We start from the raw sequence: 26,637 nt of genomic DNA, 5'->3' as shown, positions 1-26,637 counted from the left end.
TCTTTTTCTCATCATCTGTGTTTATCCTACTGCATTTTGATTTAGCAGCTTCTTTAGGATCATGTTTATTATGTATATTAATATCTATGTTTGCAATCTGATTACATCTTGTACTGGAATTCCTGGCTCAGACTTGCTGGACTTTTGCAATCCATGAATGATTCCTCTGCCTCAGAAATTATTTTCCTGTATCCCTAATCCACACAAGCAGGCACACAGACCCCGAGTCCAGCCCAGCTCCTGCCTTTTGCTCAGGAAGATGAGCCCTGCAGCCACTTGCAGATGCCGGCATGGAGCACATTCATAAATCCCTTTATGGCAAGGAGCATAAAGGGATGGTGGTGGTGTACCTGTGTCTGAGAGGCAGCAAGCTGACAGCAGGAAAACCTGCTTAAACAAGGATTTACTTCTGTAATCAGACAAGAGTCCCATGGCACAGTCTGTGACACAGCCTCCGCCCTGACACAGAGAATCTAAATCTGAAAAGGAGAGACTGCACTAGGAATATTTCTATCTTCACAGTTTATTTGTGAAGTTGTTACCTTTGTTCTGATAGGGACCCTTCTGCTTGCCCCTGGCCTCTGCAATCACTCAGCTAAAAAAGGGTAAAAAAAGAGACAAGCACTTGCACACAAAAAACATTGTGACTTGAGCAAGGGGCACTTAGAATTAACTTGGAACCTAAATTTGCAAACAAACCTAAGGGATAAGAGTAGCTAGCTGGATAAACTTCCAGAAGGCAGAAACATCTTTCCAATCTCCTCTTTAGCTCCTTGAAGGCATTATCATCACTTTGATCTAAATTGAATTGACTCCAAGCCAGTTTATTGCAATGTATGAGCTGCTCCCCTGTAGATGCTGGAGATGAGGCTCTTGCCTGAGAGCTCAGAGTGACACAGTTCTTCCTCAAAGGCACCAAATGAGAGGTGAGAACTGATTCCTGTGGTTCCCTCCACCACAGACAGAAGAAAAAGTGATTCTCACTTTCAGGATAGGTTTTAGAGGTAGATGAGGATGCAAAGAAAGCAAGAAAGGTATTTCTTACCCTTTTTTTCCCCCTCCCTACCCTCAACCAAAGCCACCTTCTCTTCCCTGGCTGGGAGGTGGCTGTGTCTGAGAAGGAGAACAGTTCTGCCCACAAGGCCCTCTCTACCTCTCCTGGATATCTCCTTGTTGCAATTCAGCTCTTTCTGAGCTGGCAGCAATTGCAGGCAGGAAGAGTCTGAGAAAGGAGTGACAAAGTCTTCTTTACTGGAAGCAAGAGCAATACTTCTTGATCCTTGATCATTGATTACAGCTCTTTAAAGGGCAGAACATCCAGCAATTCCATTTGACAGGTGCTGGGCCAGAAGATTTGTAACAGGAAACATGAGGGGTATGATTTGTTCTCATTACCACAAAAAGAAGATTTTTGTTCCAGTTGGAACAAACAAGTCTTTTATTTCCTGTCTTCTTTTATTACTTCACCAACTTATTAAATTCTTTATTTTTATTTTCCTAATATCTCTGCAATGCCTTAGCTTTTTAGGTCAGTGACTCATATCTACAGCTGCATAAGAGCAAACCTCTTCATATAAATGGCTTAATTTTCAGGCTGACCATGTAATTTTATCATTCTTCAAATGATCTATGCTTCTCTAGATTAAATGGATGAGTTTCCAGAAAGTAAATGTGTTTGGCCAGCACAGACAGAGCTTTATGTCAGGCTCCTGCCAAAGAAGTCTGCACAATATTGTCTCAATAAAAAATGAGAAAGTAAAAATCATTTAGTCACAGGTGTACTACACATTAAGATGCAGAAAAGGTATCACTAAATTATGTCATTGCATAAGTAGTTCCCTCAGTAACAGTTAAGTGAGGAAACTAGTTGGTCACAACTAAAGAAAGTGCAGCTTTTATGAAAAGAATTGGCAATAAAAACGTCAGAATTACACTTCTATGTGAAGTAAGTTCTGATGAATTCAAGCAGCTCCTGCAGTTTCCAGTGCTCTTTCCTGGGTAAATGGTGCTTCATCCCATATGTATTTTCAGCACATCTCTGTCTGAGACTTTAACTTAGATTCTCTACTGTTGCACTGAATTTCAATCCAGATTTCTGTGCCATTTCCACCAAGGTACCTCCCAGATTTATGAGAGAAGTGAAGATATATGTACTGTTTCCTTCTTTCTTGGTTACATACCTCTTGGATACATGGAAGTCAGATTTCAGCAGACTGATGCCTTCAGGTCAGAAAAATGGTTGCTTTGTCATCTTTCTGCATTTAAGTTCATTTTAATTTTATATCCTCCCAGATAAATTCAGACCAGACCTCCTTTTCCAGTATTTCACACAGAGCTTTGTCATGTAACTTTTCTGATGGAGCAGAGATGAGCAATTTTTAAAAAAGGCTTTGACTGTTATGAGCTGATTGGGTGTGTTGCAATGGCCCTGCTAACTGCAGAGGGTCACCAGTTGATCCTCACCACACACCCAAGAAGTCAGTCAGCATCCTGCTGTGTTATCTGGGGAGATGACATGCAAACTCCCTGACCCCCTGTATCATCCTTGGGCAGGGGTGTGGCTCTGCCTCTGAATCAGTAAAATGGAAGGAACTGTCACATTTCCAGCCTCCCCGACTGCAGTGGGATGGACACTCAGTAAAACCCAGGTGATACTGCAATAGTGCAGACCACATGAGGCTTTAAAGGAGCATCTCTGAGGTCTGCAGTGGAAAGCATTTTCCAAAGAGAATCAGGACCCATCCTCCTCTTTCTCTGTCTTTCCCTCAGGATAGGTCCAAATCAAGCAGACCCACTCCCATTCTTGCAATGGATGCAACACAGACTCTGTGCTTCTGGGGTGTTGTTTTCCCATTTATCATGAGCTGCACCCACCAGCCTTCACAAACAACCCTTGACAAAGAAGAATTTAATGGGATTTTTTGCAAAAGCGTACTGAAAAGGAATGAAGAGTTTGCCAAAAATGTGTTCCTCTCTTCATGTGGATATAAATCCAATCCCTGGGTTTACTTTCTATACTCTTGGATTCCAGCAGAGGTCAGCTCTGCCTGTGCTGGGGATGGACAAAGCAGTTCAAAGTGTGGGTGCCTGCACACCTTGCAGCACAAAGCTCTGCTTGCTTCCCACTGCCCCTCACAGCACGAACTTCAGCCCATTTCAGGCCCTCCTCTTAAATGGAGATAAAAGGGCTTTGAACCAGAGCATCTCTGTCTCCAGGACTGCCATAAAAGCTGGTTAGAGAGCTCTTCTTGCTGCTGCTCTGTGGCTCCAAGCCTGCTTGAGAACAGCCTGTAATGAGCACAAGGAGAGGGGACTGTGACAGTGGTCCTTGGTGAGGTTAAAAGTGTTGCAAGATGAAAAACCCCCAAAGAGCAAGAAGTTATGTCTGGACTGTGCTTTTCAATTACTGAACTATTAGGGAAACAGAAATACTGCCATCCTGTTGCAATTATCTTCCTTTGCTGCTGTATCAGGATTGTTAAAAAAACCCTACAGCTGTGCTCAACAATGTTTGGTTAAGGTTTGCTCTGGCAAAAAAAAATTGAGTGTATCTACAAAAAAATTTGCTTCTGTAAATGGCATTATCTTGGTGGATATATGGTCCACTGAAATTCTTATTACCTCTACCAGTTACAGTGGTTCTTTAGCTCTTCAGAACACAAGACAAGAAACATTTTGAAGCTGAAGGCAGAATGTGTTGACAAATACTCCCTAGTCTAACCATATAAATCTGCAAATGTCCAAGACATGTTTTTATCCTCTCTTCTTTTTTAAATTACTGCTACATTGAGATTTTTTTGTTAATTGTCATTAGTGATTGACACACTTTGCAGACTTTTGAAGTTAGAAATTAATGACTGCTTTTCTGAAATTAGATGTCATGCTTTCAACAGAAATTTTTCATGTAACCAGTGATGTGTGCCATTGAGACAGCAGCTGCTTCTGAAGGATAGTATCTAAAAAACCCCAAAGAATCTTACTGTAAATCTAATGCCTGGTTTTCCTAAATAATACTTTTCACACTTTTCTGGTCTTTTTTGAATTTAGCTTCTTAATACTAAAAACCAGATGACGTTTCAGTGCATCTAAGCACTCCTTTTCTTTGTTCTGTTTGGGAGATTTGGTAGATTGAAATGACAAAATGTGGTTTGCTTATTTCTTATAGTTGTATGTAACAAGAAATGAGTGCCATTAGTCTAAGAAACTACCAGAGGAGCCAATAAATAATTTCAGCACAAGATCAAGGGTAGGACTAATGAGCAGCAGACTTGACTTGTTACCTGAGAATTGAGAGAAGAAACATAAGCCCACTAGAAAGAGGTGATTAAGGTGCCCCTTCATAGTGAACTTGCACTCTGTGTGCAGTTGTGCTGCCCAGCTCCAGCCCTTAGGAGTGTCAGATGAATGTCAGGCAAAGCAAGAAAAGCCATTTTTCATTTTAGTGCTTGTTCCTCCTGATGGCATTATCTGTTATAGGTCAAGCAGCTACAGCTGACAGCTTCATAGGTCATCTTAAAAACAAGATATACACTCAGAGCTGTTGCTGCTGATTAAAGATCACATATCTAAGTGCAGATGACGCTCCTGGCTTTTGGGTGAATACGGGGTATTTGGAATTCCAGTGGGAACAGCACATTGTGTCCCAATACCTTGTACACACACAGCCCAGGCTGTTGTTCACGAGGGACTGTGTAACTGCCTCAGCAGAGAGCAAACTGTGTTCTGGAAAAGTGACAGCATTTGTAAGGCTCCTATTCTTTGTTGTTACAAGGGGATCTGGATGGTCCAACGCTTACAGGGGCTGGGTGCCACTACAGACAGTCACAAGCAGGCTTCTCACTTAATGCCCTCTTTACCTGTCTTTGGCAGCTGCATCCAAATACAGGTATTTTGCAGGTCAGATTTGTCTGTACAGAGAGAGAGTTCAAAGCACCACTGACTTTGTGCCAAAAACTAATGGATGCATCCTGGGCTCCTCATCTTGCTGTTTCACTTCGTCATCTGTCCAGCGGTAACTACCTAGCTCTGGGCTGAGGAGAGTCTGATCTGCTTTTCCCATGGAGAATTCTTAGGGTGTCTCTAGGCCACTGACAAAATCTGAAATGCAAACAAAAAACTTAATCCTGAATCACAAATCTCAGAAACAAACAGAAGAAGATGTCTCTCTTGCTGAGAGTTGCCTGCTCCCTGGCTGAAGTGGGGCTGGTGCCCACAGTATTCCTGTTAACTCCATCCAGAGCAGTGTGAGCAAACAGCTCTGCCCATACTCTGTGGCCTGTAACACAGGGCCATGTGGCTGAAAGACATCATCACTGTTTTTCAGAGGTTTTATGGTTCAAAAAACCTAAACTGACATGAGGGCTCAATCAGTGGATTGGTAGTTTGATAGCCTAATATCAAAAGGGGAATAAATTGCACACCTTTGGACATGGCAAGAAGGTTTGTGAGCCCTTGAGAGTAGAACTACTGGAAATGTGCTGGAAAACACTGTGCAGCACAGAAAGATCCCAGTCTGGATGTGGTCCTGGCTATTGTGCTTATTTGGAATGGTCAACAACCCTCAACAAATCACCTCTAAATGCACATCTGGCTTTTGTCTTGAAAGGAACTGATTGGTTTTCTGCATAACAGGGTCCAAACAAACTCAAACTGATACAGCTTTGATGATCAGGAGAGATAGAGACTTAACAGCAAATCAGAGAAGTGACAGTGTAGACACAGATCCTTATTAATAGTAAATGGTTGTTTTTTCTAGATGTAAACATCCTAAAATATTAATTAAAAAAAAAAAAAAAGACAAAACCCCGTAATCACACAAGGCTTTGGTCTAGATGAAAAGAGACACATTTTGCCTTTTACAAAACAGCAGGGGCCCTTTTTGCCACTGGCAACTGTCAATCTTCAGGTAATTTCATAATGAGACCTGCAGTACAGTCTTTGAGAAGGTAAGACTAGAATGGAAGAAAAAAATTAAAAGCCCTCAGTAAAAGGCAGAGTGAAAAGGAGCTTGATTTATGACCCTAATGTAAAAATTCTTTGTGTGGAAGAGATGGTAATGATGCCATTATGTTGGGCAAGCCCAATACCGAAGATTGTTTATGTAGATACAAGTGTTAGGACAGAATGGAAGTCATTTCCCTAGGAAAGTAATCAACAGCCTTAAATGCATCTTTTACAGACACCTAAATGCTATTAGACTTCTAAAGTTTGACTTTCCTCTTTTCTTGGAGGATAATTATATTATTTGCTTGTTTTCTCTGGTACATTTGAATTTTTTTCTGTGTCACTAAATAATTTCTGTCATTTTTTGCCCCTGGCTGTTCCCCTGGTTCCTTCCCTCACTGATCTGGGGTTGACACTGGCCCCATTATGGGCACCAGGCTCTGCCTGCCTGTGCTTGGCTGTGTGCCCTCTGTGAGGAGTGCCTGTGCTGGGGTCACCTGGGCTCCCAGCCCACGTCCCCCTTGCAGAGCAGCCCTGCTCTCCCTGTTCTCCAACTGCCCAGGCTCAGGATGTGGATAGCCATGTAGCAGTTTTTCTAAAAGGAGTCACCAGTGACATCATCAGGACATGAATCAGCTCTGTGATATTGCTGGGGTGTCAGCTCTGCCCAGCCTGTCATTTCCCCTGTTAAATTTGCACTCTTGATTGTTCCTGCCCAAGAGCATCCCTGATACTGGTTCTATTCAGCTGCATTTTTAAGACGGCTTTTAATTCTAACTCAGTTGTTCCATCCATTTGTTCCTCCCCAACCTTTCATCACCTGCACGCTAACCAACTTCAGAGGTTATTCCCTCAGCTCAACTGTTAATGAATAATTAAACACTAATTTTTATTAAACTATTAATTAACACACTTCAGGGTACCCAGGAGAGTCTCATGAACAATCACAAGTGGTGTAAGGTTGATAACTTGACAATAGTTAGTATAATGAGCTATTTTTGATTAAAGCTTTCCAGATAATGGTACATACTCCTGGTATTTTCACCCAACACACACTTATTGCTTTCTGTCTGTGGCACTGTTAAAAGCTTGTGCTGTATTTACCAGGATTTATTATAACACAAATTAGAGGAAGAGACTCTGATAACTGACTGGGCTGCATCTCTATGTGATACTGATAAGGTCCAAGTTAGCCTACATCCTTTAGTGGTCGAGTTACCAATAAACCGTGGCCTAAAATCTCTCTCAAGGATGATATTTTGATCACAGACCTCCCTGTTTCTGTTATCTCTGCTGGTTTCAGAGCACCCCCTCCTCATCAGTGACTCAGTGAGCCACAGTCATCGCAGTGAGGTGACAAACTTGTACTCCGTGGGCTCCACCACTGCCTACTGCAGAGGTTTCTCCAAGCCAGGCTGATCTTTTATAATCTAGCACAAAGCTGAGGATAGGAAAATGAGTATTGATAGCTACTTCACCCCACCCTCCCTATTAAATTTAGAGGTAATCTTAGGCTTAATACAAATAAACTGGATGGGTTTAATGCTATCAAATCAACAGTGCTAGGTAAAAGAAAAAAAAGAATGTGTTTCTCTCCTCCTAGAGGAAGGATCACTCTTATATAGTGAAAGATCCAATTACAGCCCAAATTATGGCCATCTAGAGACTAGCTAATATGGTTATATTGCAAATAAATCATCTGCACTCAAAACTAGAAAATGCTTGTTTTGATGTATTACAGCCACCCTCCAGTAAGTGTCACGCACAGTGGGGTCTGGATTCAGGCAGAAACAACAACCCAAAGGATTATTGCTGCCCACACAGGAAGTTTTCCAGGCAGGGCAGTGCTTCCATGTGAGTGCAATCAGCAGCACTCCAGCAAGTCAAAACCCAGGAAACTCAAACAGAGGAGGATGAGGACGGATGGGCTGCCTGACACCTAATTGCTGTGAGGCAAGCAAAACAGCAGGACTGGGAGGACAGAAGATGCAAGGTGATGCTGAAGTCATGTTCTGCTGCTGGCCATAAGGGTGATTCACTGAACAGCGTGTCCCCTGTCAGAGGGAGGGAACAATAAGCAGGAACATTTGGCATTCCAGTCCATGAGAAGACCCAAGCCAACTGTCCTGCTCTGCTCATCAGCTGCTGCAGGAACCAACTACAGACAGCTCTAGGAAGTAAGGAAAAGGAATACAACTTGACTAAAATGAACTTTTGTTTCCACTGCTGTGAAGAAGGGGAAAGGGGATGCTGACTCTTGTCGTTTTGCCTGTAATTGTCATTGCAGACACGACTGTGTTACAGGTACAGTAATTTAATACTCTCAAATTCTATTTTGAAGGTCAAAGTGTTCGAACATCGTCATATTTTTGACTGTGACTTACAGCAGCAGAGTTTGGAAGTTCTCCTCAAGTCAGGAGAAGCTGCCAAATGAAACCACACTTCAATAGGTACAAAGTACCCTTTGGCAGAATTCCATCAAATTATAATCCCCTCTCATTACTGCATAAACATTTCTGGGTGAGGTAGCCAGTTCCAACCCTTCTCACTCATGTCAAACATCTACGTACTGGATCAGATATTTCTGTGATTCCTAGTTTTCATTTCTGCTTTCCTTTCCTATTTCTCCAGCAGGTCAACATCCCAATGTTGCTTCACATTTCGCCACAACTTTTTGTTCATTCACATGGGTTTTGTATTGGCACCATGGAGCTGTTCTGTGTGTTTGTGTACATATGTAAGCACAGATACCTACTTATTTATGCAAGTAGGCAGCTAAATCACCTTGGCCCCTCTTTGCACCTCACAGCTTAATAGCAGGATTGTCACTCTGCAGTCCAGTATTCCCTGTGGCAGAGAATGACTTTTTAACAGTTAGGCACTTGGGGCATATCTGCTGTGTTTGTGCAGGAGCCAGCTGACTGGCCGATTCTCTTTAGATGTTTTCATCATCAAACCATTCTATTTTCCACAATCAACACAAATTCAGTTCAGTCAAAGCCTGAAAAGGTAACACTGCCATTTAAAATAGTGGAGTAACGGTTTCTTACAAAATACGATGAATTAGGCACAAGATTCTAGGAACAAAAAAGAAAAAAAAAAATTAGGCACCCATTTTTTCACTTTGATAAGTCTTGTCTTAAATTTGGGGGTGCTTGCCACTCAAAATTTTCAAAGCTCATCTTGCATTTTGACAAGAAGAAACAATACTTAAAGTCAACAAAATTACTTTTCTCATATACTGATAGAGCTTTTCCAATCCTCCCTTTTGCAGAGGAGCCAGTGATGTGGGAGTCCTTAGGCTGGACTTTTTGTAGTGCTGAGCAGCTGATGCTTCATGGCAGAGCAAGGCAGTTTAAAATTAGCCATCCTGCTTTTAATTTTGAGCTTTTGCCCTCTCCCCTATGGCAAACCTGCAAATGCACACGCAGGGATGTGCACCTGTAGGAGGCAAACCCAGTTTCATAACTCTTCCATTTCCAAGCAAGTTTCCCAAATTACCATGTGACACACTCCTACTGCAGGCAAGGCAAACTCAAAAGTGTTTAGTCGATTCTTAGGATGTCAGGTCTGCATATTTCACTCTACTCCCATGTGCTTTTCTTCCTCCAGTAAGTGCAGAACCAAGGTCCTGAAGAGAATGTTGAGGAAAGACCTCCAATTCCATCCTCTTACTCCAGCATTAATTTATAACATGAATCATCAAGAAAATAACACTTTAAATACAATAGATATAGTATACATTCCCAATATTTTCTAAAATGTGCCCTGGTTTTAATTAAAATGTGAATTGTACAAGCAGAAGGACTTGTTCCTCTGCCAGGAGCAAATCTCCAGCCATGGACATCAAATGCCCGTGGAAAAAATATTTTGTTTTTTTCATCATTGAAACTTCTCCAACTTTATTACATTTGGAAACAGAATGTAATAGTAGAGGGCAACATTATGTCTGACATATATAATTAGTTTACAAAAAGAAAATACAACCAGGGGACACAATTTTGATAGAACCACTTTTTTCACGCAATAGTTGCAGGATAATGGAGCACATTGATCCTTTTTGCTAAATGGTATGACAAAGAAAATGAGCATTTGTATAAAAATGCCATAACAGTTGAAGCTTGAATTAGGGAGTCTGTAACCTTTGCTTGTGCTTGTAAATTGCCCTGCAGATGAGAATGTGACATCAAAAAAAAAGAGAAAGGCATCCAAAGCCAAGAGATGAAGAGATGCAACCCATCAAATACTGAAATGCTTTATGCATATGTGTACCCAATGTTAATCACTTCAGATCCTATAGTGCAAATTGCCTCCAGCAGTTTCTAAAGTTATATCACAGGTTAAATGGACACCCACAGATAGAGATTAGTCATTTAAAAGACAAAGGTATAAAAACTGATTTCAACTGCTAAAGCTGTCTTAAAGTCAGTTTTTCATGCATTTTGAAGCTGTGCCTTTTTTACCCTGTTTCTGGGTGAGGGGTTAATAGCAGGGCCAAACACTGAAACTGGCAGCATATAAGGCTTTTTCCCAGTAAATACCTTAGAGAAAATTGGGCAAAAAGGAGTTACTCTTTCAGATCAAATAAATTCAGTTGTCTCTTTTAACAGCTGTGCATCAGTAAGTCATAAAAAAAAATCTGAATTTTAATCACTTATGCTCTCTCAAACACTAGAATAGTGGTTTGTCACCCTCAGATGTGGAATTAGTACAAAATGACATGAGAGATGTCCTGTACCCCGAGCTCAGGAGGAATCAGTGCTGAGGAGTCAGATTCTGCATGCAGTGGGTGCCTCCTGCCTGCCTGAATTCTGTCACCCTGGATGAAAAAACAGGCAATTTGGAGCTCTCAGGGAACGAAGGAGGAGGAAGCATACAAAGAAACTTGCTTATTTGCAGGTTTCACTGAGGGCAGCGACAGCTGTAGAGTCCAAAACTTCTGGGAATAATAATAATAATAATAATAATAATAATAATAATAATAATAATAATAATAATAATAATAATAATATCCAAAACAAAGGCTTGATTAATCTCCTCTTAAAAAAGCAGACTTTTAGCTAAGCCAGAAATCCTCTTTTAGATATTGTATTAACTTTTCGCAATAGCTTGGAGCTGATAACCTTTTTCTCTCCTTTAACATTCCAGGTGCTTCAGTCTCCACAATCAAAAAGAAGAAACTCGCAGCTATTTATGAGAGGCTTGGTGGAAATCTGAACTTTGCAGAAATTCCACCAAAGAGAGAAGGTGTGAATGGTAACTGTGAAGAGGCTGAGGTACCAAGAGCAGTTTACTTATAGTACCTTAAAGCAACCTGTACATTTCCAAGTGTTCAGAAAGTAATAATCCTTGGAGTTACTAATGCTCTGAGCAGTGCTGCTGACCAATCACTTAACCCCTTGAAGTCCTATAGCTGAGAAAAAAATGACTCCTAATTCTATATTCCTGTTTCATGCAACACTGCAAGAAGTGAAGCGTGCAGCGTCAGCAGTTGGTATGATCATAAACAAAAGTAATTTTTTCAGCCCCTAAGCAAAGTACTTGTCTCTTGGGTCAACAGATCTTAGAATTTAGCAGACCAAATGAACCACCAAATGCATGTTTTATCCCATTTTAATGCTAACAAGATAAATGATGGATGAACACAAGTTTTTAGAAGATTAATTTAAATACAGATGTAATCACAGCAGGCAGCCGTTCAGAGCAGAAACTGTGCCAAGTCCATGTGAGGTCCTGCCTTTCTTCTTTGACTACTGGGACTCATTTCCAAGGCAAAGTCCCTAAAATATGTGCCCAATAGCAAATATTTTAAATCCCTCCTCCCTTTTTCCTTTCCCCTGCATTGCTTGTAGTCCTCTGTGGCTCAAAACCTCAACTCTCAAGTCCTGCACTTGGACAGTATCAGGTATTTGCATGTGAAGGTGAATATGCTCATGCATGTATGGGTAGGCAGATTAATGTGTGATTGACTTCTCAGAAAGGAAAGAAACAAGATCAATAAAGAGCAACAGAGTCTACCTTGAGCTAAGTTTTTCCCAAGTCAGACTTGGAAGTTTAGCCCATATTTTACAGCAAAGTTCAGGTCAGTAATTTTTATCAACTATGCAACTGATGCTCTGATTTTCTCTTGTTTGATGAGAGTAAGACAGTCTTTTCTCCATGTATACATTGATTTTTTTTTTAAACTAACCTCTCAATTTTAATTTTCCTCAGTTAATATCTGCTGGATTAATAGTCCAAAAAGAAGAACAGCTTATAGTAGCAAGCATAAGCATCTATGGAATTATAATACCTAACAAAGACATTTCATTTCCTAAAGTTGGTTTTCACAATGTGCAGAAAGCCCGGGGTTGCCCAGTCTCATAAAGCATCCAACCAACACAGGGACTGTATAAAATGAATATCCTATCAAAAAAAAGCCCTCTGGATTATGAAGCTGTACGAATTGTGTGACCTAGACAAACGAGAGCATGCTTCTATCTCTGAAAAGGCAACGAAATAATTAAAGGGCTAAGAAACACTACTTGGTTCAGATGATCTCTTGGCAGAATCCACAAGTTGAATTAGGATGAAAACAGAAGACAGTTCACTTGTTAACATCATAAACTAAAGAATTCAAAGCCTAGTCGGAATCTCAGCCATGAATGCCAGCATACAAAACCTGTCAGCCTACAGGACTTCATGTGTGTAGCACACACACATCTTTGCTGTATTTATAAATATATATATATACACTGGCAAAAATTAAAGGAAAAGCAAACTCAAGAGGATGCTGCCACAGGAAATCTCATCTATGTTCAGGTTGGTAAAGCAAGTAAACATACTCACAAGGCTAGTATGAGCTAGGAACGTTTTCCTTCCTCAGTCCAACTTTAGGAAAAAGCAGAACAGTCGTCCTCTGTTCTGAACCCAAATATTTCAAGTTCTCCGGCAGCACAAGATCAGATAATTAACAAAAACCAAAGGATGACGAAATGAAGCCAGATAAATAACAAATATCTACATACATAAGCACACAGCAAGCAAGATAATGAAAAGTTAGCTAGATTTACCGTTTTAATTATCCAAGTAGGTGGTTTGTTTGGGTTTGGATTTTTTTGGGGGGGGGGGCTGGGAAACATCGGGCGCTGTTTTCACGAGGATTCCTCCATACGCATCGGGAGCGCGGAGACCGAAGCCTTCCCCTCCGCAGCCGGCGCTGCCCCCGCCAAAAATGAAACGAGAGAAGGCGGGGAGGGGCGGGGAAGCGGCGGCCGGCGGGGAAAGCTCCGGCGCCGCCCCGAGCGCTCCGTGCCCGGCGCTGCGGCCGCGGCGGCTCCGCGCTGATCGCAACCTGCGGAGCCGCGGGGCGGGCGCTGCCGGGGCCGAGCCCGCGGGATACCCGGTGCGGTGATGCCCGGTGTGATGCCCGGCAGGATGCTCGGCGGGATGCCCGGCGTGTTCCCGGGATGCGCCCCCCGCTGCATCCCCGGTGCGATGCTGACCGCGGACCCCGCGCTTGTGCCGCCTCCGCGGCTCCAGGGCTGGGAGGGGCCGCATGGAGTGGGGGCGCCCTGGTTCATCCTAAATTGGGAGGAAAGGGTACTGCCTGGAGCAGGGATGAAGGGGAGGTCTGTTTCAAGCGCCCGGCTTGTGTGGGATTTGGGATGTTCGCAAGTGCGGGTTCGTGGGTGAGGCTGTTCATCCGCTCCGGGATGTTGCGGCCGGGCTGTGAGGAAGGAGTGCCAGGGTGCGTGTGAAGTGGTGCAGAGGTGGACGAGCGTGTGCTCAGCGCTTCTGCAGAGAACAGCGCAGCTGTCAGAGTTGTGTGCCTGGCCCAGCAGGACCTGGAGTGGGTGATGGCTGCCGAGGAGCGCAGACACGCCTGGCAGCTGTGACCCGAGCCCCAGCCCTTCAGCACCACCGGCGCTCGCACACCCACTCGGTGCCTTCTGTCCCCCTCTGCTTCCAGAGCTGGCACTCAGACTCAGCTCCTCTCCGTGGCTGTTTCCAGCCCGGCATCGGAGAGGGCTGAGTGCCACACACACACAACCTGTTAGCAGGCACTGCTTTGAGCTCCCCTTTGCATGCTGCTCGCGGTTCCCTTCCATGGTGCACGTTTTACCTTGGTACCAAGTAATCCAGAGTGCCACTCAGTGCCCTTTCCTTTAGCTCAGGATGTTTATTGTTTGCTTGGACCTCTATTTATATGTTTTTCTTTCTGAAACAAACCCAAAATGAGTTTCAGTGAAACCAGCCCCTACATCCCATTGCAAATATTTACTCCACAAAAGCTTAAAAGAGTTGAAAGTACTAGAAGGAAATTTCTAGTGTTGTTTGTTAAGAAAAGCAAAGCTTTTAAAGACAGAAGTTCTATAAACTACCTGCATCACACAGCCACATTGTAACTTCTTCAGTCTAATTAGATGCAGTTTCCCCGGGTCATTTGGTGCCTGCCAGGTGCTGAACTTGCTGCTTAGGACCTGTCTTCTGCAGGCTTTTCAAGTTCCAGTTTTCTATGACCTGAACACCTTTTTTCCTTTTGCAGGTTTTGGCACTAGTGGCTACAATCTCCTCTCTCAGCTGCATGCATCAATGGCTACTGTTTGAATTAATGTATTATACCACAAGTGGCCTTAGAAATGGTAGAAATAATAGCAAAACATTCCTGCTCTGTCCATTGGTCCTGACCAGTAAGAGTCAACTGTTTATGATTAATCTCTCACTGTAGTCTGCATCTGGTGTTAGATTGATGCCATTACACTCAGTCCAGCAGGAATGTGAAAGTGCCTCTCTGGAACTGACAATTTAGTGTATTATTTTTTTGCTTTGTCTGTAAACCTTTAAAATACATTTCTCCTAGGGAAAACTGCCTGATGACATTGATGGTGACAGAAACTCTCTGGTAATTCCCAAAACAGTAGGCAAGGGCATTGGATGTCACAGTGAGAGCAAGTAGTCTCTCCATCTCCTTCAAATATCTCCTTAGGACCTCTTGCTTCCTGTGGTGTTTGCTGAGAGTTTGCTCATTGTTATTTTGTGTGCTGTTTTGGTTTCAAACTGTGGCTCATCCTCAGATTGTGTCCTGCTCAATGTAGTGACATCTTGTTCAGCTGCTGTGCCTCACAGAAATAGATTTGATGGTAGCAAGGGGCTTTTCTGTTCTGATCATATCAGGTAGCAATTTAAAGCTTATTTTTCTGAGCCTTTTTTTTTGGTCATTGTCTCTTACACAGGAATGGTCATGCTGGGATGCTGGGGCAGGCAGAAATTCTTTGTGAGTCTGTTGTTTTCTCCCTGAGGAGGACTGGCAGTGGGTGCTTAGGAAAAGAGTACAAGACCTGGGCAAATACAGGGAGATCCTTGTCCTGGAACACCCTCTCATCTGGCTGAGGCTTAGGCAATGCAGGTTTGAAATACTTCCTATGCCTTTGTATCTAACCACCTTGAAGGATCTTTTCTTAAAGTGTCTACAGGTGGTTTTTGAACACATTTCTGCTTTTGGTATCTGCTCCATCACTCCAGCAAGGCATTCTACAGCACACATAGACATGGTGCTTATGGAAAAGTATTTCTTGATTATTTTAAACTTCTTTCCAAAAACATGCGTCAAACTGAAAGTCAAGAAGTGGTGGGAAAGTTTTACTTAGCTTAAGTGATATTTGGATTAGTTTAGATAAAGTTATTTAATTCCCTGCATGAATTAAAAAGAAAAAAATATGGAAATGGACAATTGAACTGGAAACAACTGCATTCAGGGTTTATTTAGGAAAGAATGTCCACACATCCTATGTACTTAAATCTAAATATTTTGAGACAGTCTTTTTGCCCTGAATTTGCATGACATCTTCTGCATTAAAGTCTTTATCCTGGACTCAGGCTCTAAGACACAATGACACTAAAGTGGTAATAGTGGATTGTTTGAATGGTAAATAAAAAGAAAATTTAAAAATTATATGGTGGCTGGTGTGTAAAGCTGGTATTGGAGAAGAGCAGGGCAGGAAACCCTCAGTTTAACACCTTGATTGAAATTCCAGTATCCAGCTGTAAAGAAAGGTTGCTTTCTTCTTTCTCAAACTCTGCCTCACATGGTTATGTAGTGAAAGAAGGACTAGAGCTTCTTTTTAAGCCACCATCATTTGTAAACTCCCCTCCCTTCTTGACAGTGTATACTTGATACATCTGAAACTTTCGGGGGTTTCCATCACATTTAAATTCCCCTTGTGCAATAAATCAGGTGGATAATTTGTATTTCCTGTATGGCATCCCTTTGCAGGCTCTTTTCCTTCTTGGGATGGTTCTTTCCGAGAATGTTAAGAAGCTTTAGTTGTCTGCTGCTTCTTCATCCTTTCGCATTCACTGATGTGGATCAGGTTGCTGAAGTTTGCTTGCAGACACCTTTCCTCTCTTCTTGGGTTGTAACTGCAGCTCTGGAAGTTAATCAGATTGGGATGCTGGAGTTTTTTCCCTCCTGTCCTTCCCCCTTACCTCTCATATTACCTCCTTACCTCTGCTAATACCAACTGTGACAAAGAGACAAAGGAAAGTTTTAGTGAGGTTTTTACAGTTGTGACACCACTATGCACTCCATCAGATCTACCCTGGAAGCATTTGCTTTCTGGGGAGTGGAGAAGAGGCCCTGAACACATTTGTGTGGATATAACCAAAGACACCAAACAGAAGATAAAACAGCTTGAACTGATGTAAGAAATTAATGTGGCAGATACTGCTGTCAGAAAAATTTCCTCCCAGTGGGTTTATGAAAGGCAAGTATAAAAGTGGCTGTTTAGTCTCTGGGGCCACACTGTCTTGTGCAAGAAGCTTCTCCTTGGCAGTGGCATTTATTAGGGCCATAACTCAGCCCTGCAGGGGATGCACATCCTTTTTTGATTTTTACTGCTGCGCTCTTAGATGAGATCTAGCTGACCATTTCCCCCTGCTTTTAAATCCCTCTACACTTTTGCTTTCCTTTCGGAGCATATCTGTCTGTTGTGCATATCTTCACTAGCTCATATTGGGGTGAAGGGAGACTGAATCAGTGTGACACAGAGATTTGGGGCAGCCTCAGCCCTAGGACAAACCCCCCTCAGAGCAGTGTGAGGGGTCTCATGGACAAGAAAGATGAAAAGGAGCTGGCGGAACAGTGTTTTGCATCAGAGCCATCTTTTGTAGCTGTTGCCGAGTCCCAGGATGACCTAGAGCCTGATCCCTCACAGTTCTTGCCTTTTCAATTTTACCATAAATATCTACACATTTGGGATAAACTGTGCCATGCAGATGCCAAGTTAGCTTCAGCTGGATGACAGGGGTTATGATGTTATTATTTACAGAATGATGTCTAGAGAGGTGAGGGTTGACTCTGCACAGTCATCATGTGCTGTGGTGTGCCCTTAGGAGGGTCAGAGGAGCAGGTCAGGAGAACAGGGACAAACCATCTGCAGTTTGCAATACCAGGTGCTCAGCATCTCTCAAAGTCAGACCATTTGTTTGCATCCTTTAATTAAAACACTCTTAGTTGACTTAAAGGCCGATTATGAAGCGAGAATGAAGATTGCTGCTTAGAAAAACAGATGATAATTTCTGCTTAATGAAATGTGTGTGTGTCTCACTGCTATCCATCTAAGGAGGGGAAAACGTGAAGATGTTTGTTCCCTGTAAATAACGTTTACACTCCATGTATTCATACCTGTTCTCATCACAGGGGCCAAGGCATGAAGCTCAAGGGGGCCCTCCAGCACATTTAGCTATGGGGCAGGGCATGGTGTGTTGCTCTTCTTGAAAGAAAACTGGAGGAGCTAAGGCTGCCTCTTGGAATAAAAAAGGAAATGCCACACCTATGTCAGATGGTGGTGGGAAAGGAGATGCCCAGCACCTGGGGACTGAAGAAGAAGACTGGAATTCTGAAAAGCATGAATGTTGCCTCACAACGGACAGAGAAAGCAGAATGCAGTGAGAAATCACTCAGAAGAAAAGCACGGGTCTTATTGTAACCAGAAAAATTAATTTGAGTTTTCAGAATGTGGGAACTGGATTTGACACACAGCTGAGAGGGAGGAAAAGGATGCTTATATCCTAATTTATTATGTCAGCAAGGAGTTTATTACCTCGTTCTTAGATTTAGTATCTCCCATTCCAGTTGTCCACTGGGACTTCAGTGGCTTTCTTCATGCCAGCATATACCAGAGTGTATATTCATGTACTGAAAGAACTACAGAGGCTGCCAAATCCCTGTACTTTCCTCAGTCTTTCAAAAGTGAGGATGTTGTCCATATTTCATATATTTCTAAAGTTCAGATTCTATGAAAAACAATTATTTATCCAAAGTGATAACTGCTTAAGAGGCAGGTGGATATGACAGCCCTGAGTTGACATGGTGGTGTTTGGTCAAAGGTTGGACTCAATGACCTTAGAGGTCTTTTCTGTCCTTAATGATTCTATGATTTTATGAAATCTATTTTTAATTATAACAAAGAACATAGAAGAACTTTAGATGGGAGCCAGTAGAAACCTCGATCATTTTCACTGTTCCATTACTGGCTAACTGCATTTAACAGATGACTTATTTAGACAGATTGCTGTCTCTGGGAATGCATGTTTTTTGTCTTCTGAAAGTTGTGTTTTCCACTTGGCTGGGTGCTGCTGTTCTGTCAGCTGCCGTGATCATGTTTGCACACATGCACACACACACAAACACACTGAGCCTGGTATCAGGGCAACATCCCACTGGAAAAGGAGGAGTTCGACCAGCAACAGGGAAAATTGCTAATCACAGAGAAAAATGGTGTACAACATCCTGACAGCTACACTAATAGTGCCCTTAAAGCACATCATTAAGCCCATTAAAATTCTATGATTTGATGAAGAGGTTAAAAAACCCCCTAACACATTCTGATGTTACTACACTCCTTCCCTTTGGGTAGTTTAGAGGCATTTTGTTCAGACTTCTGTCTAGAAAACCCAGAACTTCATTCCCTCCAATGAGTTACCAGAATAATTTTCATAAGAAGCACTCTGGTCTCTGCCCCAGGGTGCTGACCAGTTACTGGGCTGATTTTGTTCTGATTCAGATTTGTTGAAGATTTACTGAAGTCTGTGGGGCTCAATCACTTTCAATGAGAATGAGAATCTTTGTCATATTCAAGACAGTTTTAAAAGTAATAAAAACTTGCTGAAGGGAATAACTGCCTCCACCTGATGTAAAAAAAGTAGGTCTAACAATGCAAATGTTAAGAGTACTTAGATCTGTTTTGTTCAGTAAAGAAAAAGTCATCCATATCAGTCATCAGGAATGACAAAGGAGGTTTCTACATAACCTTATTCAAAATGAACTTAGGATCTCTGCTGGAGAAGAATCAGAAAACGACAGCCAAACAGCAGAGGAGTAATAAAGCAAGTCTTCCAAGGTTCATGGCTAAATGGTGTACATGCATTTATTTTGGTGCTGTCAAGTCTACTATCCCTTGCTCTAACCTTTTTTTTACACTTTTCATGGACACTTGTCATGATTTTGACTGAATGACACCAACATGACTTTTTGCACAGCTAGATCAGTATTTGCCACTGTTTGCTTCAACCAAGTGCTGACTGCCACAAAGACTGTGGGACTTCTTATTTTAAAAAATTCTTCTCCCCTTCCCTTACCCTTCTTCATTCATTATATGGGGTTTGCATGACCAGGTTTTGCTGGTGGGGGTCTGCAGAAGTAGCATCTGTGTGAAGCTGCCAGAAACTGCCTCTGTGTCATCAGAACTCATGCCAGACTCACTGATGGCCAAGGCCAAGCCCTTCAAGGATGGTGGAACAGCCTCTGGGATTTGAGTAGGAGGAGGAGAAAAACCTGCACAACAAGCTGTCGCTGGAGAGAGAGGTGAGAGGGGAAGAAACAGTTCTGCAGGCACCCAGATCAGTGGAAAACCAGGGCCCCTGAGGTTCCCCTCCAGCCCATGGAGGATCCCAGAGTGGAGCCTGATATTTAAATGTGACTTTGTTAGTGGATACCTGAAATAAGGCTGTGGGGAACTGAGTACAGCCACCACAGCCTCTACCCCTGTGCTGTGGGTGGGGAGGAGGGAGAGAAAATTGTGAGTGAAGTTGAGCCTGAGAAAAAGGACTTTGGTGGGTAATAAAGCCATTTCCCCAAGTCAAATCTGTTTTGATGGTGAGTGATCTCTCCCTTTTCTTATATTGACCTCTCTCTGTTTTCCAGCTGAGAAGGGGAATGATAGATCAGCTTCCAATGGTGCCTCTTGTCAGCCCACCACACCTAGAAAGATATTAAAAAATATCCAACCCAGTTTGGCACTAAATAGCTTCTACTGCTTCTCTTAAAGAGAAGATATATATATATTATATATGTGTGTGTATCTCTGTGTGTATTTAAATGTATATAATGAACATGGGGCCACCATCCTTGTGTATGGCTGGTTCCGATTGACTAAAAAAGAAATAGCTCACACAGAGAGAAAACATTTAATATAAGTTAAAATTATTAGATTTGCTCAGATATCTCTGAGTCTTTTTGTTTTCTGCTGCTTTGATTAATATTTTGAAAATTGCATTGAAAAATAAATAGCCTAGGGACATGTTTATTGCAAAGGTTTTGAATTTTCCGTTATTAAACAGCTTGACTGTGTTGCTGTTAAACAGACTGAGCTCAGGTGAGAAAATGGAAGAATAGATGAGACAAATATTCTAATGACTTCTAAATAAATGCATCTTTCCATGATAGTGTTTGCTTTTAAAGATCCCACTTTCTGAAATATCTTCTTGCATCATTAGTGAATAGTGTATAGCTGGCTGATTGTTCATCTTCTTTTATGTAAAAGCTTGGTGCATTTGCTTTGAGTGAAGACTATGGAATGAATGTGTTTGAGATTTAAAAAGTCTCTCTTTTCTAAAAAGCAGCTTTGCCACCAAGCTACATCTCTTGAAATCCGTAAGATCACGGTTTTTTTCCCCTCAGTTTCTTGACTTGTAAAAATGTAAATCATATTTTAGGACCCTCCGCCACTCATCTATCTATATGTTTTCCTCCATCTCTGAAAAACATATTATTTTGAAGTTCAGATGAGTTTCTTTAAAAAGTCCTGCTGGAAAAATATAGGTAAAGCTTTGTGGTGTTATTTTTTACCTTCCCTCTTTTTTTTTTTTTTCTGAGATGCTGGGCTCTCTCTGTCACCATGGAGCTTTGAACATTTTTCTTTCATACATTTCCTGGGAGAATCCACTTTCTACATATGTTTTCTATCCTTCCATTTGTGTTTTTCTGTCTCTTCTACCTTGCATGCCTGCAAAGCTGTTAGACCTTCACCTGCTCCCTCACAGAGAAAGATGCCTTCTGAGCATGTTCTTTCCTCTGATTCCTGTGTTGTGCATGCTTTTTGCTTTTTCAGTCTTTAATCTGATCCTCCACCTCTAACAAAACCTTTGGTCTTAACATTTAGTAGGGACAATCTTTAATATTGTTTTCATATCCTTAGGGTAGGTCTTGCTTCTTACTCCTGTTTTGTTTTAGAATAGCCTAGAATCTTTATGAGGAATAGTAAAGTATCATTAAGACATCTGTCACATCCATAACCTTGAGATTTATTTGATATAGGAGTGACCAGTGTCACATTAGTTTGCTCCTGACATCATCTGTGTGGAGCTCGGCTACTGCTTTCCTTGAACTTTAATCCTTCTTGGTTTGCATTATGAAAACTGCCTTTGCAAGGAAAAAAGAAATCTAACATGAAAACTGAGATTCTTCCTATGTGTTTTTCCTGAACTTTTATCCAGACTCACACGCACATATGTATGTGTGTGTATACATATATGTGTGTGTGTGTGTGTGTGTGTGTATGTACATTATGAGCGTGGGGACATCATTCACCAGTCTTTTGGAAGGTGTTTATGAGGGAAAGCACTTGAAGTTAATAATAAAACACATTTAAAACTATAAACACATTACTTTGAGTTCACAAATGTAACTGTTGATCTGCTTTGCAGGCTAGGTGGAGCTTGAGATTGGATCCAGCTGACTTTGATTGCCATTGGATCCAGCTGACTTTGTTATCAGATCCAGGTGGGAAACAGGTGATATCTATAAAATAGCAGAAAGGAGGAGCTGGGTTTTCTTGTTTGGAGGAGATGTGGTGGGATCTGAACTGCTTTCAGCCTGCCTGGGCTGGGTGGCCTCTCTGCTTCAGCAGTAGAAGGTATCCTGAAAATATATATACACCTTAGTGGCAACTCTAGTTCCTCTGGGTAAGTTTTCAGCTTGTTTTGGTGCTCTGCAACAGAAAGCTTAGTTATTAGAAGAGAAGAAGATGGAGGTTTGGAGCTGGCACCTGAATTGGCAGCGTTCAGGCTGTGGACAAAGGATGAGACCTGGTGGATGCAGGGGAACACGTGAGCGCTGCTGACGCCACAGAGTGTCTCTAATGGATCTCAGCAAAGTCCAGGTAAGGAGGTTTATGGCTGATACATTTCCATTTTGCTCAGGTTAAGTGCAGATAGCCCCTGGCTCCCATATCTGGAGGGCATCACCTGCAGGGGTGGGCTCCAGCCTCACTGTGTGCTGCCCCAGGGGCCTCTTGGGTGAACAGTCTTGTCTTTGCTGCTCATTTCCATGGTGCTGTTGCCTGACTTTTGATGTTGTTTTAAGAAACAAAGCTTTGCTGCATGTTATGACCCTTGTATTTGAAGGGGAGGAAGTATCTGGTGTGGAAGACCTTGCTCTTGCTGGCTCTTGAGGACCTGAATGGAAATGTTTGTGCCTATAACTGAGGGGTGAGCAGTTCTATTTTTCTTAAGCTTTAGCTGAGCATGCTTTTGAGAACATAAAATTATATTTTGCTATTAACCTTAAGATAAACATTTGGAATTAAGGCAGTCAAATGCTTTGATGCTCTGAAAAGACATATCCCTTTTTTAACTCTTAGTGTATGCATTTTGTTCTCTTGTCATAATGTACTACTATTAGCCTAAATCAGAGCCCGTGGTGATGATGGAAATAGGAATTAATTGGACTTTATGTGTTTTTTTAAATTAAATAGTGAAATAATCTGTAACGGGCTTTGGTGTGGCATGATGGAGGTTGGGCAAGAGTATTTGGTTCCTTTTCTCTGTAGTTGTTTGTAATTAATGACATCTTACAGAAAGGCTTTGAATACTGCTGGAAATGCAAACCCTGCAGCACTAGCTTTTTCTCACATGTATTTTCCTAACCAAAACTGCCCCTTTGTGATAACTCTTTCTAATATAAGCATGGAAAGAAACAAAAGATTCAGCAGAATAGCACCTGTGGTATTACTGAGAAATTGTTCCTGAAAGGATGCTGTACTCTAATGAAATATTTTTAGTCTCTTTCTGACTCTTCCTGCCCTCCCACTTTTTAAAGCTGACTTTCCTTTATGCAGTCTTGGAGAACTTGTATATAGTGACCTTTAGAATGTGCTGCTTATTGATGATGATCCAACATGTATTTAAGACCTTTTATTTTGCTGAATACGGAGCTGAAATGCTACAAGTTTTGCAGAGAAGACCACAAAACATGTTGTGCATTAATTATTTGATGTAAAACTTAGCCAGTAGAAAACTGTTGGATGACCACTTCCTATCTGAAAAAGTAGTGAACGAATTCCTTTGTTTCCATCTATGGCTTTTCTTTCCCTGTTTAAGTGTCTTTATCCCATGAGTTTTCTCGCTTTCAGCTTTCTGATGCTCTCCCCCATCCCACGGTGGGGGAGTGAGTGAGTAGCTGTGTGGGGCTGGGCTGAGCTTGTTAAACCACTATTCCCTTGAGAGGCACAATTAGAAACAAAGATTGGTTGGGACAGAAACCTGTGATTGCTTTAAGTAAAGGTCATAAGAGAATGTCCAGGGAATGTTCATACTTGTAAACAAGTTTATTACTATCGTGCTGCTGTTGTGGTAAACTCCTTTTCTGGAAAGGGGAGAACTGAAAAGAAGAACACAGTGTTCTCTTCTGTCTAGATTTAACTGAGTCACCTGGTTGATGCCTTTACAGCAAAAAGATAACTGCCTGCTAATGGTTTGTATTTTTTTTTCTCTTCTCCTTGACTCACTTAGAATGAAAACTGCTGTGTAGGATTAAAACATGCAAGAATGATGGTGGAAGTTCTAATCTTCAAGATTGGCTTAGTTTCAGAATAGATGTAGGTGAATTGAATGCTGTGTGCAATTAATGTACTTAAAGTTCAATATCTATTTCTGATGCATTAGGGAATGTTGGGGTTTCTTTTCCAAGAAGTCTGGAAATAGAAAAGCAACTTTTTAATACAACGTGAGGCTGAACATACTAACTGTACCTCTATGAAACTTTTGGCAATGACTTATTTTTATAACCCAATAAAATAGAATGCATTTTTTTCAATTTGTTCTGCTTGCATTGTTGCAAAGTACTCCCACTTTTTACCCCCTCAAGAGTGAAAACCAATTCCTTGTAAATGCTTTTCACTGAAAAACAGTTAGATGTAAGTTACACCACTTGCTTTAAGCACCTGTCCAAGGATATGCACTGCTAATAGCTTTTTCCTAACAAAACTTAATCAATAAACATTAACTGGGGGATTGGAGAATTCAGGTTATTTGTTTTATTGTGTATCACTAAATAACATTTTTGAGTTTGATGATCAGCCTACCTTCTGAATTTCAATTTCTGCCAAGCCTGATTTATTATTGTTTTTCTTCCTCAAAGTGGTTCATATCAACGTCAGGGTGGATTTTTCTACTGTACTGATATAGCAGCTAATAAATTTTATCAAAACTTACAGAACTTGGTCAAATGTATGCAAATGTCTTATTTGTATGCAGCAGAATTTGCACACTCAATTTTGGGAATGTAAAACCCAAATGATGCTATTAGAGTTTTGCTCAAGGCTGCAACACTATAAAAGAAACTTAGAGTTTTTGCCAAGTTTTTTTTATCCTACTATCTGTAAGTCTTGATGTAGCATGTCTACATCCATGTCTCTGTGTGCAATATTCAATATACTGTTACACTGTGCCTTCATCTCAGCATCTGTCTGTGCATAAATTGGTCAATGATTCTTGTGTTTTGCTCCAAATCCAGCACTGTCACTCCTCCAAGCTGAGAGTTAGGAAGTGCACTGGGAGTGTTTTGGGATGGATGTGCTGTCAGTAACTGCAGGGAAAGTGTAAAGGCTGTTTTGTGGCTGCCCTGGGTTTTTTGGGGAGCCTCTCTGCAGTGCCTGACTCTGCACAGCTCCTCCCTCCACCACCTGTGTTTGGGAATCTTGCCTCATCCTAGTGAGCTCTTGAAGCGTTTCTTACATTAGTCTATGAAATATTTATAATTTCTGTCAGCAGACAATTTGCTTTTGTTTTTTTCCCTTCTCTGAAAGATGTGCTCCAGTCAGGACCCCTGAATCCTCCCCAGCTGGAGGGGACCTTACTGGGATTGGTGCCAGGGAGGTGAGTGTCTGCCTAGCCCATGGAAAAGCAGCCCAGCTTTTCAGAGGAGCTGTTCTCTCCTAGGACTGCTGCAATAGCCAGAGATACTCACTGATTATTAGTACCTGCATGAAGGTTAACTGTCCTAATTTCTCTTTTCCTGTGGAAAAGTTGGAAATAACTTGATTTCTGAGGAGGAGCCACACAATCCCCAAGTATCTGTTCAGATGAAGCAATTCATTATGTGGTATGACCTGGAGTAAATGTGAAATGATCAGCTGAACTTGCTTGATATGCAGAGGAAAGAGATTTTGCTTCAAAAAGGCGTAAAGATGAAGAGGTGTTGATGGTTTGGATAGGGAATTATGGTAAAGAGCTGATCTTTACCCTAAAGTTCCCCTGGTGTCCTTGTGCAGGGTAACCAGTAACTAATTACAACATGTGTTTTTATTTTTCTTTCCCTTTCCTCTATGGTATGTATAATTTCACTTTGAGTTCAGTGAGTTTCTTAATTACCTGCTAGTCTGAAGTTACAGACAGCTTTAATGCAGGGTAAATAAAGCACTAGGCTCAATGCAACTTTTGGATAATAGCAATGATAATTTTGAAGCACTACAGAAGTCTCTTGAGGATGGAAACTGTTTGGAGTTTTTTTGTTTGTTTTTTTTTTTTTTTTTTTTTTTAATTACAGCAGAAACACAATTTTTCTGTGTAGCTGCTATCTTAAGTATTTGAAATGCTTAATAGCTAGCACTGTAAATAAAAGCTGATGTCTGGCTTGAAAAATATATGTATAACAAAAATGAAGCAAGTTTTATACAAAACATATTCCCACACACTGGAGACATTTTTTCCTTTCATACTTTATACTTTCATGCTTCCTCTCATGCTTACCCCTTGTGTTGCCTACTATTATTACCCTTCATCTCACTGACCTGTGCCATGCTGGACATGACTTAAAATTATCTAAATGGTCTTTAAGAAACATGCAACAGTCATGTGGCCATAACTTGATAGTAAATAGTGACAACTGCAAGATGCAGGTTAGGTTTCCATTTTTAATATCTGAAATAATATTTTGGGAGTTAATTATTGACTTCTGATTTTTGGACCTGGAAGAGTTTTCAAGAAACAGCAAAAAAATGTCCTTTAAACCATGTTAACAGCTGCTACATGTAATATTTCCATTTTCTAATCAGTAGTCTAAATGGAAATTATTGGTTGCTTTTCTTCTTCCACCAAGAGTAAGACATTAATAAGTGAGAAATGTTCTCCTAGTTTTGCAGGTAATCTTTTTAA

At 41.4% G+C, this 26,637-nt stretch overlaps 1 protein-coding gene across 1 annotated transcript in view; it reads right to left on the bottom strand.

Annotated features, from left to right (window-relative positions):
• Positions 1–13,140, bottom strand: part of HTR1F (5-hydroxytryptamine receptor 1F) — a 104,415-nt gene extending 91,275 nt beyond the window's left edge. The window contains exon 1 of the mRNA XM_063150077.1: positions 12,996–13,140. The gene's annotated coding sequence lies outside the window, so the exon portion shown is untranslated. The remainder of the gene's footprint in view (positions 1–12,995) is intronic.
• Positions 13,141–26,637: the final 13,497 nt, after the last annotated feature.

This window comes from Melospiza melodia, chromosome 2 (assembly GCF_035770615.1).
Source record: "Melospiza melodia melodia isolate bMelMel2 chromosome 2, bMelMel2.pri, whole genome shotgun sequence".
Lineage (NCBI taxonomy): Eukaryota > Metazoa > Chordata > Aves > Passeriformes > Passerellidae > Melospiza > Melospiza melodia.
This window is presented reverse-complemented; position numbering and strand designations above follow the sequence as displayed.